Here is a 12,780-nt window from a genome sequence, read left to right on the forward strand (position 1 = left end):
TAGTCCTTACAACAACCCTGTGAGATAGCAGGAGAGGAACTGTTATCCCATTTTACAGAGCAGAGGACTGAGAGTTAAAGAGAAGACAGAATTCACCCTAGCTGATCTGACCAGCAAGTGGAGAGCTGAGACACAAACCCAGGTGTTTAATTCCCAGAGCCGGCGCTCCCTCCAAAGCATCAAGCTCTCTCATTTTCAATAGCTTTGACAATAGAAGTTTTCTGGAAACTACCGGAAAAACTTCCTAAAGGTGGCTAATTCTTAAAAGTGGGAGTGAGGACTTATAGGACTTTGGCTCTCCATTTTGTATCCAGATATTCAGGTTAAAGTTTTTCCTCAGAGAATGTAGTTTATTTCTAATCCTTATGTGAAGGAACTAGCTCCAACACAAGGCAGAGCATGATCCATGCTCTAAGACAGATAAACAGTATGCAGAGGATTTGAAGGGGGGGGGACACTATTTGAACCGACTGTCAAAGAATGGCAAAGGTCTGAACAGATTGAGATGGGGGTGAGGAGTTTCAGAATCCTAGGGACCACAGCAGCTCTCCAGCCCAGCAGCTGTTGCTGACTTCTGCGACAGCAGCCCTGCCTAGAAGGAATTTTTCCTGAACAATTAGGTGCATAGAGTGGGCAGGATTTCCTGTTTTCTTTCCTTTCTTCATTTTATATTGTGAGGTACCTGGCCCTGAGTCCCAGCCTTGGGAAACACCTGCTTCACCCACCCGCTCCTCACCTGGAACGTGATCACAAATTGCCCTGGAGATGGGCCAGTCCAGCCAGACCCAGGCAGAAGGAGCCATAGGAACCAGGAGGCTTACAAACAGAAGGGGTCCCAGCCAGGCCTCCCCACACTGCTTTTCACTAAGTTCCAGGATTCAGTATCAAAGTATCAGATGATCAGATTGATCACATTTTTGGAAAAACAAGGTCAAACAACTTTCCGATTAAGGGCCATACAACCATAGTGTGTAGGAGATGGAAGGGCCTTAGAGGTCACTCTATCCAATCCCCTCATTTCAATGATGAGGAAGTTGGGGCCCAGAAAGAGAAGACACTTGCCCAAGGTCACAGAGCTGCTAGCCACCAAGCCATCGTGCCTGATTGTAACTTTAGCCCAGCTGACGTGTGACCCTTGCTGTGAGCCAGGCCTCCACAGGGCTCATTGGCAGATATGAGAAAGCAAGCACATCTGGTCTTTGGAGACTGGAGGTATACAGAGGCACATCTGATACTTCCACCACTCTGCCCGAAGCTGCCCATACACACTGCCTCCCTGGAGTGGGGGTGGGACTCCAGAGCCATTCAACCTGGGCCCTCCCCATCAGAGAGGCCCAGGGACTCATTCTTGAGGCCTCAGCTCCTGCCTTCTTAATCTCAAATCAGACTTCTGGACTGGAGAAAACACCTCTCCCTTCCCCCACTCTCCTGCTTGGACTGGTCGATGGTCACTTTTATAATCATTTAATAACTATTATTTGTGTATTGCCTGGGAGCTTATAGAGCTGTCTCACTCCCACTATCACAGTTAGTTCCCACAACAACCCAGGAATTGGGTGTTTGGATCTTTATTTTCAAACTGAGAAAACTGAGGCTCTGAGAGGTGATCACACAGCTGATAAGTGACAGAGTCAGAATTCAGACCCAGAGCCGACTGAGTTCTTCAGAAACTGAGCCCTTTTCATCAGCCTAAGGCCACCTTTTTCACTGGTTTCTTGGGAAGGATGGATGGGCTGATAGAAGGATGGAGCAAACAGTTCTTGAGCACTCTCTCTGTTGCTGGCTATGTATTAGGCATGAGGATACAGAGAGGAATGAGACAAAGTTTCTGCCCTCAGGGAGCCTACCAGTTCAGCGAGTGCTTCTCAAACTTTTGCACCAGAGTACCCCCAAATGACTGAACAGAATGAACTCATTCCCCACACAGCTCCAAGGAGCTGGAGAGCCCATGTAGCCAGCCATAAGTGAGAAATTTCTTGGAAGTCTCCACTTTTATCTTACAAATTCATGTGAATTTTGTATGCTATTCCGTTATATATATTTATGCTTGTTTTAATTTTAAAATGATGTTTTTCCCCCAGATCTTTTAGGGAGAATGAGCTATTCCATACAGATGCTCTTGGAAACATCTGGGAAGAGGTTCTGCTTACCTCTGTCTCAAGGGGACACAGAGACCCCTTTGAGAAGCAAGAGACAGTAGCACTTTTTTGTGTGGTGAAGGTTAAGATTTTGGTGAAGAGGCTATGTGTGTATGTGCATGCATTCACACATGTGACACATTTAGAAGCTCTGTAGAAGCTTCAGAGGCGGCCAGAACTGTTTCCTTTGCAGGACCATGTTTCTTTGGCACCCAGATGATCCACACTTCTACCCTGCCAACTAGCTGTGAACTAGCCATGTTCCTCAGCCCAGAAACCAGAACTGGAAAGGACACTAGGTCTTCTAGAAGGTTTTCTTTTTTTTCCAAAAGACCTTTTGCTTTGACCATTTTGCTAACTGTGGTTGGGAAACAAGATGGCACCTGCCTCCCAGCAACAGAGAGCTGAGAGGGGAGAAAGTCAGGCAAATTTACAGCAGCTCATGTGGAGCAATGAAGTAATTATCCTGTGAGAGATATTTAGGGACTGGCAAAGTGCTTCCCTACTTTTGCTGGTTTTCTCAAGACAAGAAGCATGTACTTTGCAAAGACTGAATGCTGCTCTGCCATTTGCATGTTCTGTTAATGAATTAATGAACTCACTATTCATTCTGGGGTTTTTTGCTTGGTTTTAAAGGAAGGTTCTAAGTGCCAGCCTACTTTGATGATCTTCAGGGAAACAAGAAAAGGTGCTTGGACCTTCTCTTGGGCCATAGGTTAAAGGGAACATGGCATCTCTGGGGGCCAGATGTGCTGATAACAGCAGTGAGATCAAAGTATGATCAAAGTGCCAAGTGGTGGATGCGGGGGGCTGGGGTGGTGGTGGCGGGGAGCATTGGAGATTCTGAAACAACTGCCCCTCCCCTCCTTAAGGGTCTCCTTTGGCCATTTTCTTTTTCCAAACCTTGAAGGGTTTTGTGTTTTGTTTTTAATAAGGAGTCCATTCCCTTCCCCCGTGGAATGTATTCCCTGAAATATCCTGCTCCAGGGGCACATGGACACAGAGTTGGAAGCCTCTGTTCTCAGGAGCCCTACTTCCTATGTTTTCATTTTTCTTCTTGAAACGTAAACCAAATCAACTCTTCCTGTTTCTGGTTTGGGGATGTGGAGGGTCACACAGCAGGGACCCTCTAGCAAACAGGTCAGAAGGGGCCTCTGAAAGCTGCCCCTTGTCTGCCCTGCCATGGGAGGAGGGCTATAGGAATGGAATTTAGTCCCATGGAAAGAGGAGAACAGCATCCAGTCTGTGATGAGGAAACAGCTCTGCTTCCGATGCCAGTTTGCTCTCCTTTGCCTTTGCCCTTACCCCAGGCTGATGAAAGCCTGGACACCACAGAGCTTTCACCAGCTGAGTTGCTGATCTTCAGCACTTGGGTACTGTCAATTGGGAGTAAGTATAGGGAAGAGTCATCAGGACTGCGAGAAATTAGGAGTGGGAGCTGTTCATTCTGTGGAAAGACAGATTCTGGGAGGACATTATACATGAGTGGGGACTTGGGTTCTGGTCTCAGTTTTACTGCTAAGTGCTACCTGCTGTTTTTCAGATCACCTACCTGCTCTGAGCTTCAGGTTCACCAACTGCAATGGGAGCATTGGACTGTATGAGCTACAAGGTTCCTTCCATCTCAGACTTTGAGCAATTCTAAATGCCATCAGATTGGTCATAGGGGAAGAAGGAATAGAACAACTTCCATGAGACTCCAAGGGGTGAAAACAAGACCACTGGGTGGAAGTTGTGAGGCAGATTCTGGCTCCATATAAAGAAGAACTTTCGACTGAGTACAGGATGAAAAGGGATGCTTGATGATACCTGGAGAGTTTGGTCTGAGCCCGACTGGGCACATAGCAGGAATGGTATAAAGGGAGCCTGTTAGCAGGTGAGCACTGGACTAGAGCAGTGGTCTCCAATATCCACTGTTATGTGGCCAACTTCAGCCTCCAAATGAAATCTCTATGGAACTTCCAAGAGGTGAAATAGATTTGGTTGAGTGAAGCACCCTCCCCAAATCAGTTTGTAAGCCACTGATTAATATGAATATGGTCCTTAAGTGCCCTTCTTGCTTTGAGATGTAGGCAACCTCCAAGTTTCAAGGGTTTGGTGGAAACGTGTTTTACATGGATCTGTACCATTGGCTGCAACTGTTAAGCCCCTCATAGCCCTGTCTCAAGACAATTTGTCATCTGGAGCCAGTGGGGGCTCTGTGTTTATCTGTAATAGCTAGTTCAGAGCTGAGATGATAGGGAAGAAAGTCTGCTGAGAAAGAAGTCACTAGTCTAATTACCAGAAGTTCCTTTGCTATGCCATCAAAAATAAAAGACAGTCCCTGGCAGATTCATTGCTTATGTGAGGCCCTGTGCTTAGTTCTGGGAATACAGAGGTCAGTCAGATATAGTTATTGTACACGAAGAGCTCATGGTCCATGGGAGATACAGGAAAGAAAAGAAGCAAATGCAGAACTGCATGATGTGATATAATAGGAATATGGACAAGATGGACTTGTCCAGAGGACCAGAAGATGGCTTGACAAGCCAAGTAGGGGGACTGGCAAAGACATCCACAGTGGAGAGTCCAATATGAGAGTTCATTGCATGCATAGGAAATTCTGAGTTGTCCCATGGGGCTCAGAAATGTGTGGATGTGGTGTAAGATGAAGTAAAAATGATAGGTTATTAACTTGTGAAAAACCTTGATCGCCAACACAAAAAATCTGGACTTTGACCAAAGGTAGGGAACAATCAAAGGTTTTTGAGCATGATCAAATTTTTCTTTTAAAGAGAGAACTCTGGCAGCAGTATGGGAGGTGGACTGGAAGGGAAAGCATGCTGGCAGGGAGATCAGTTAGGAACTGTAGCAACTATCCATGTCAGAGATGCTAAGGGCCGAGATGCAGGGCTATGGCAGAGTGGGTGGAAAAGAAGGGGCAGATTTGAGAAACATTACGGAGAAGTTTCATGGGCATGATTTGGTGACTGCATGGTAGTGAATGAGATAGGGAGGAGCCCAAGCGATTTCCATGATTCTTGCTTGAGTGACTGGGTGGATGATGGCACATTAACCAAGCAAGAGAATCCTAGAGAAGGAGAAGGTTTCCAGGAGAATGATGAAGAACTATGCTCTTTAGTGTTGAGTCTGAAGGATTCATGTTACCTTCTGGTGGAAGCATCCAATAACACTTTCCAGACCTGTCATTCCATCTGCAACTCCCATTCCGTCCCCAGCCCCTGGGTAGCTGTCCCGTGCCACGCAGCTCTTGCTCTGATCTTCTGGATTGGCCCAGGCTGTGAAAATGGCCAACTAAGCTGTGCCTCAGGACATTTGCTTGGCTCGTATCAGCAAGCCTGGGCTTGGCTTTCTGTTTTGTACTCTTGACAGCAAGCATCAGGGACCTGGACTTCCCAGCCAATTTTGACCCCAAAGGAAGCTGTTACTCTCCTCTGTGGGTCTGGAAATCCTTCCCCTATCCCAAAGAACATCTTGAAACTGCCCTTTTCACTGACCCTATCCCTGCCTCTCCCTCCTTTCAGCCTGACTCTGGCAGGGACAGGGGTTGGAGGATGACACAGAGTAGAGTGCAAAGGACCTTGGGACCATCTAGTTCAACCTTCTCATTTTTCATACAAGGAAACTGAGGTCCAGGCAGGGGAGGCAACTAACTCAAGGTCACAGAAGGAGTTAATGTCAGACTTGGGATTAGATCTTAGAATTTTCAACTCACAGTCCAGTGTTTTTTACCTTGGCTGAATTCACTGCAGACCATGGTTGAAAGATTTCCTGTCTCAGATGATAATCAATTCCAGATACCTCCAGTCAGTTTTTATACTCTTCCAAGTTGCTGGGTAAAACATCTGTCAAATGCTAGATAAGCTATGCCCTGCAAATGTTCTTCATAAAATGGCAAATGTTAAATGGCCAGATCTGTCAAGAATTAGTTACAGTAATGATTTGGTCATTTTCAAAAGAGAGGAAGTTAATTGAATTATTATTATGATGATGATTTTCATAGACTCAGTGTTTTGGTCTACTCTCCTCTTGAGCCTTAGAAGTGACATCTAATAGCAACTTAAATAAATGCATTTAAATAAATGTATTAGTTTCTATTTTTTCCCTTTTAAACTAGTCTTTCTGCCCTCTCAGAACCGGAGGGAGGGGTCTGGGCAGTTGATGGACAAAGTCTGGTGCTGAGTCCAAGCCTGCAGCCAGGCTGGAGCCAGTTGGGTTGGGGAGCCAGGGCTCTTGTTACAGGCCAACTATTACCCCACAGGTCGCCTCAGCCACTTCAACAAGAGAGCTTGAAGAGAAGCCCTGAATGGCTCCAGGCAACAAAAGGAGCCTTGTGCACTGGGAGCAAGGGGCCTCAGGGAGGATTTGGTGCAAGGGCAATGGGAGGGAAGGTCAGCAGCCTTCTCACCTCTGTGGACTGCTGGGAAGGGGAGCTAATGAGTTAATCAGAAATGTAGGGTCTGCAAGTCAAGAAGTCATTGAATTTCAGACCAGCAAGATACATTAGAGGTCATTTAGACCAAACTCTTCATACTATAGTTGGGAACACAAAGGCCCAGAGAGGGGAAGGGGCAGGCCCAAAGTCACACAGCTGGTCAGGGGCAGAGCCAAAACTGGAACCTAGAACTTCTGGTACCCTAGTCAAGTGTTCTCACTTCAGCACCTGTGAGGCAGTTCAGAATTGTGGATTTTGTTTGGAGGGAAGGGGCTCCTTTTAGGTTCCAGAAACTATTTCCATCTCAGGAGCAATTCATCCCTAAGTAACACAACATAAGGAGTATAGAGTGATGCAGAGAGCCCAGGAGCACCTAGTGAGTCTTGGAGTGAGCTCCAAAAGTCTAAAGGCCTTCTTTTTTTTTTTTTTTTTTTTTTGTGGTACATGGGCCTGTCACTGTTGTGGCCTCTCCCATCAAGGAGCTCAGGCTCCGGACGCGCAGGCCCAGCGGCCATGGCTCACGGGCCCAGCCGCTCCGCGGCACGTGGGATCCTCCCGGACCGGGGCATGAACCCGTGCTCCCGCATCGGCAGGAGGACTCTCAACCACTGCGCCACCAGGGAAGCCCTAAAGGCCTTCTTGACCTGCCAGTTTGTGTTACCGCTACCTCTGTGGTTTCCAATGCTAGGTATATATGCATGGGATGGTTTGGAGTGATACATTGATGTTTTGAATTGTGATAGATATATGTTGAATTCAATATGCATTAGGAAAGCTGTAACTAGTACCTCAACCCCTCATTTCATAGATATTTACGGCTTAAAGTGAGGTTATTGTTTAAAATCGGGTTGAGTTAAAGAAACATAATAAGTACATAATGGCACAGGATGAAATAATGGCAAACATTGTGAAGTTGGTTCACCAATAAGTGAAATTTGGGAAACATTGTGCTAGTGGATTCTTGGGCCATGATAGCAGGACCACCAAAGTTTATTCAGGCTATCCTCCTGGGCCTGGGCAGCATTACATATGTTGAAGCCAGTTGGACGTTCCTAATGTTCTCCTGTGCAGATGGTGCCAAAGGATTGCTCTGTCAGTGAAACCACTGGGACAAAAGCAGTAGCGTGGCAGAGAACCCTTTGACTGACTAATCTTAATAGGAAGAAGATTACATATGCAAAGCATACTCAATTATCAGCTTTGAGTCAGTGTATTGGCTTCTCCTTCTCTAAAATGTCCCTGGTCAGTCCTCCCCTCCACCACTTCTGCTCTACTCTAGTGGAACTTGTAAAAATGGCATATGAGAACACAACAGGCTCATTGTACAGATAGAACACTGAGAGTTAGAAAGGGGAAGGTTCTTAAGATCATTCAACCATGAGTCATACAGGCAAGACTGGATCCCAGGTCTCTTGATTCCCAAACAAATGCTTATTCCACCACTGCTCCACATTTCCTGCCCTGCAATTCCTTCTCCATTGCCCTTTTTGCACACTCCCCTCAACCCTACTCCCAGCTCAAATCAGGCTTCTACAGCCTCCACTGAAGTCTTGGCTAGTACAGCTCACTTCCTTTAGACCTTCAAAATTCATCAAGGACCCAAGAAGCTGGTAACATTGGTCACATCCAAGAAGATTGCTTGGTGGTGGAGAGACAGAAGTGGGGAGATTTTTATTTTCATACCTCTTGAATTTTAAAACAGGTGAAGTCATTACCTAGTACAAAAAAAAATCAATAACTAAATAAGAGTTCTCTCCCTCCTTGAGCTGTATCTCAAAAATAATCACATTTGCTCAGCACTTTGATGTTTTAATGCACTACCTCTTGCAATCCATGCAAGACCCCCATGCAATAAGCTCCATTTTACAGATGTGGACACTGGTCCAGAGAGAGGAAGTTTCGTGCCTGGGTCCACGCAGTGAATTGGTTATGAAGTTTGGTATACAATCCAGGTCCTTTGGTTTTCAGTGCCTCGCTGCTTCCACTGCCACATCCACATAAACCCTTAACTTGTGCCAGATTGTCTTTGGATCAGCCTGAGACAATGTATTCACATTTGCCCTTAAATAGACATTTTCAAACTTTAACCTAAAGAAGTAGCACAAAAATCTGTCCCAGCTCAGTTCTGCAGGTGGCAATCTCTTCTGCCTGACCCTGCCCTCTAAAAGACACTCCTCTTTCCTCTAGAAACCACAGACCACTCAGCCACCTGGTGCCCACCCTCCCGGGATTCAGCACTGGCAACTCAGCCTGGCACAGACATTCTAATGAGGCAACTTAGCAGCTGCTGAGAGTTCTTTTGTCTGGGGGGGGGGTCACTATTTCAGGGCCTGAGGGTTTCGTTTTAGCCTTTGCAGCTGGTGTCTCTGAAATGGAGAAGTTTGTCCTTCCCCCAGTATGGGCAGCCCATAGATCTTGTGCCCCCAGAAGTCTCTGCTGCAAAGCAGGAACTGTGCTCAGCAAGAAGTCCTGGAATGGTGATAAGGGAGGCTTGGGAGGGGGTGTGGCACAGAGAAACAGATGTATGCTGTATGCTGATCAAAGCAGCGTTCCTGCTCCAAAATAGTTCCCCTCTCATTGCCCTGCTGGCTCTTCTTCTTTTTGAGCAGCCACCACCCAAGAACTCAGGGTCCTAGGTGGAAAAGTCCTTGAGAGGGAACCAGATCCCCCCTCTGCCTCCTGGTAAGACTGTGTCCAAACCAGCTCCAACAACTTGGGGAGGTGCTCAGGAGTGAGGGCCCAGGTTGTCTCTTCCAACATCTTCCCAAGATACCTCGCACAGGCGCTTAGCATGCTGCTTCTTAACTGGTGTCTTTCTGTTTCCGTGACCCTCCAGCCCTAATTGCTGTCTAGCAGCCATGCTCATTCAAGTCCTGAACTCATCCTGATGAAAACCCGAAGCCAGTGGAAATGGCTGAGATCGGGCTGGAGCCAGGAGGATGACCTAGATGACCTCAGCAGAGCCTGGTTGATGCCAGGAGTCCAGGCTCTGGCAGCAAATTCATTCCTGGCCAATATCCTTCTTTCTCTTCCTCCCCAAAGAAGTCATCCCCCTCTAGACAACTGTGCCCTCTTCAATGGAAGGGAGTTGCTCCAGAATGCCACCCACTTGTCCACACCCAAGTAGGACACTGGAGGCAGAAGGCAGATAAGCAGTCAGCCTCAAAGAAACTTGTTAGAGAGGAAAGGGAAGGATTTTTCTCCCTCAAGGCTATATATATATATATATATATATATATATATATATATATTCCTTCAGTCCTAACTAACCCTCTTGGTAGACTTCCACACAAGGTAAGCTTTGGAAATATCACACACTGAACTCCAAATGCCAAGTCTCTTTCCTTCACCCTCATCTTACCTGTTCCCTTTCCCAACATATCCCTACCCTAATATACTTCCCAGTAGAAAGAAGAGGGCATCTGAGAACAAGGGAAGCATATGGGTGGCTACCACTTGCTGACGGCTCTGTAAGGAGATTCTCCCCTATTTCCTTGACTGGAGAAAACCTGAGAAATACAGAAGTTCTGCACACCCACTCACTTCCAAAAGACCAGGCTGAGGAGCCCAGGAAATGCCCACTAGAGGGAGACAGAGAACATCTCCAGCTTCAGCATCTAGGACATCGGCTCCAGGGCCCAGGGACCTGATCAGCTAGTCTGTGAGGACCACTGAGAAGCTCAGTGCCATTGCATGCCACTTCTGAGCCCTACCTCATGCACTTACCGGCATTCTTCCTCCCCTGCAGCAATGGGAAGCACTGTAAAGGAAACAGAGAAGAAATTAAGGCATTGCAGAGCCCCACACAATATGAGAACTGGAAGGAATCTTTGAAGTCAGCAAGTTCAGTCTACCCATTTTACAGGAAGACACACAGAGGCCCACAGAAAAGGAAAATGAAGTACAAGTAGGGAGCAAAGTGGAGCTTAGAAGCCCAGACTCCTGACTGCCCACTCCATACTACTTCCTCCCACTCCACTGACTGACTCCTCTGGTTCATGTCATTCTCATGGAATAAGAGCACCCCCAAGTCAGGAAATCAGAGGCAGTCTGTGCAGGTCACAGTACTGTTCCAAGGCCTGACAATAAAAACTATCAAAGAATCAGTCAGCATTTGCCTGGAACATGCCATCCTTGGTATAGCATCAACCAGGTTAGAAGCAAGGTATGTTGGTGGGAAAAGCAGTAATTGGAACTGGAAAGCTGAAGTTCAGGGCCACCTTCCCCTATTTATTGGTTATATAACATTGGACATCACCCATAACCTCTTGAAACTCAGTTTCTGCATCCATAAGCCTAGGATAGTAATCATCCCAACATCACAGATTTTGTGAGAAATTGATATACACAAAAGCACTTTTAAATGTTAAAGAATATTATAAATTAATTCACTCAACAAATATTTATAGAGCACCGATGCTCTACAAGGCACTATAATAGGATGCTAAGGACATAGCATAGATTTAGACAGATAAGGTCCCTGTCCTCATGGAGCAGGGACAAACAATAAATAGGTAAACAGATAAATCAATAAGGAAATCACAGACATCACTAAGAACCAAGAAGGAGAAACTTTAAAAAACATTATGAAGTAGAGAATGATAGGGTAGACAGAATAGGCGGGGATTGCTTTAGAAAAGGTGACCAGAGAGCATCTCTCAGGGGAGCTGAACTTTGAGCAAGGCCTGGATGACAAGAAGGAGCCAGCGATGTGACAATCTGGGTGCAGAACATTCCAAACAGAGGCTGAGAGAGTCAAGGGCCAAATTATGCAGGACTTTGAAGGCCAGGGTGAGGATTTTGGCTTCGATTCAAACGATGGTAGGTAGCCATTGGAAGGCATAGAACAGGAGAATGGCAAGATCTAACTTCCATCGTAGAGAGATCACTGGCTGCTGTGTGGAGAATGGATTTTGGAGCTACAGAGGAAGCAGGGAGGTCTCTTAGAAGGCTTTTGCAGTAGTGCAGGTAAGCAATGTTGGTGGCTTGGGCTAAAATGATAGTGGTATACATGTGAATTCAATAGTTAAGGAAACAAAGAAGGGTTCCTCTTAGAGGTAGAAGGGTTTTCTTGCCTATTCTCCTGCCTTCATGCAGCTAGTCTCTAAGCCAACCAAAATATTATAAGGAAAGGAGTTGCCATAGTACTTTTTATCTGTCTTATCCCTGCACAACGATTGCCACACCAGGTGTAGACACTTGACTACAATGATTTCTAGTCCCAGGAGATTAATCTCAGCTCTAGATCACTCTGAAATGACCAAAAGTCAGATCCACCCTTGAAGACCACAAGACAAAATCTGGTGAATCTCCAACCCACAAATGGCCATAAGAGAGTGTAGGGGTAGGAGGTGTCCCCCCTGACTGTTCATTGGAAAAGTCCTCAAGGGATGTTAGTGTGAGGGAGATGAACAGTTCTAGAACAAGATAGGTGTGGAGAGAGGGGAAAGACCAATCCAGAAAGAAAGATATGAAATTATCCTACAAAGCTCCAAAGTGGACCCATGATTAAGCAAGTCAATATAATTCTCAGTGGTAGACAAAAGGGGAGTTAAAAAAAAAAGGCTGACGGGGTGGGAGGGAAGGTGGAAGCAGGGCCTTGTGAGGTCCTAAATGTGACAGTTCTGGAAAATTAGGAGATGAACTGATGGGTAGGGCACACTGTTACTCTGCAATCCTGTTCTATTCTTATTAAATTCCCTCCTCTCCCACCCTACCCCCTAACGCACCATAGGTGTAAGAGAATTAAAGATCGTTCAGGAGCTAATTAAGCTTTAAATTTACACAGGGATTTACAGGTTACAAATAAGTAAACGTGTTTGACTATCACAAACATGGTAGGTTTTCTTATACTCATGTGACACATAAAGAACATGAGGCCCAGAGAAGAGAAATGACTTTCCCAAGGCCACACAGCTAGTAAATGGCAGAACCAAGTTTACAGTTTAGGCTTATGGGGCTCCCAGTTTTATTGCATCCTATTCTTTTTTTAATCTGGGTCCAGGATAACCTGGCCTAGGCCAGGACCATGAAACCCACTCGGCTTTGGGCCCTGATCTTGGTGCTATTTTGGTAGCTGAGAGGCTTACAGGGGAAACTGAGATATGAACTTTTACATCAGAGAAGTTTGCTACAGGGTGAAGGTTCTTTTTGTTTCTGGCCTGTAGAACATACTCCTGTCATGTGGAGATTCTGGACAGAGGAGCC

The 12,780-nt window shown here is 46.1% G+C and overlaps 1 protein-coding gene across 1 annotated transcript in view; it reads right to left on the reverse strand.

Moving 5' to 3' along the window:
- Positions 1-10,332, reverse strand: part of STARD8 (StAR related lipid transfer domain containing 8) — a 58,988-nt gene extending 48,656 nt beyond the window's left edge. Inside the window, exon 1 of the mRNA XM_067023121.1 lies at positions 10,300-10,332. The gene's annotated coding sequence lies outside the window, so the exon portion shown is untranslated. The remainder of the gene's footprint in view (positions 1-10,299) is intronic.
- Between the last annotated feature and the right edge of the window lie 2,448 nt (positions 10,333-12,780).

Source organism: Kogia breviceps, chromosome X (assembly GCF_026419965.1).
Source record: "Kogia breviceps isolate mKogBre1 chromosome X, mKogBre1 haplotype 1, whole genome shotgun sequence".
NCBI lineage: Eukaryota > Metazoa > Chordata > Mammalia > Artiodactyla > Physeteridae > Kogia > Kogia breviceps.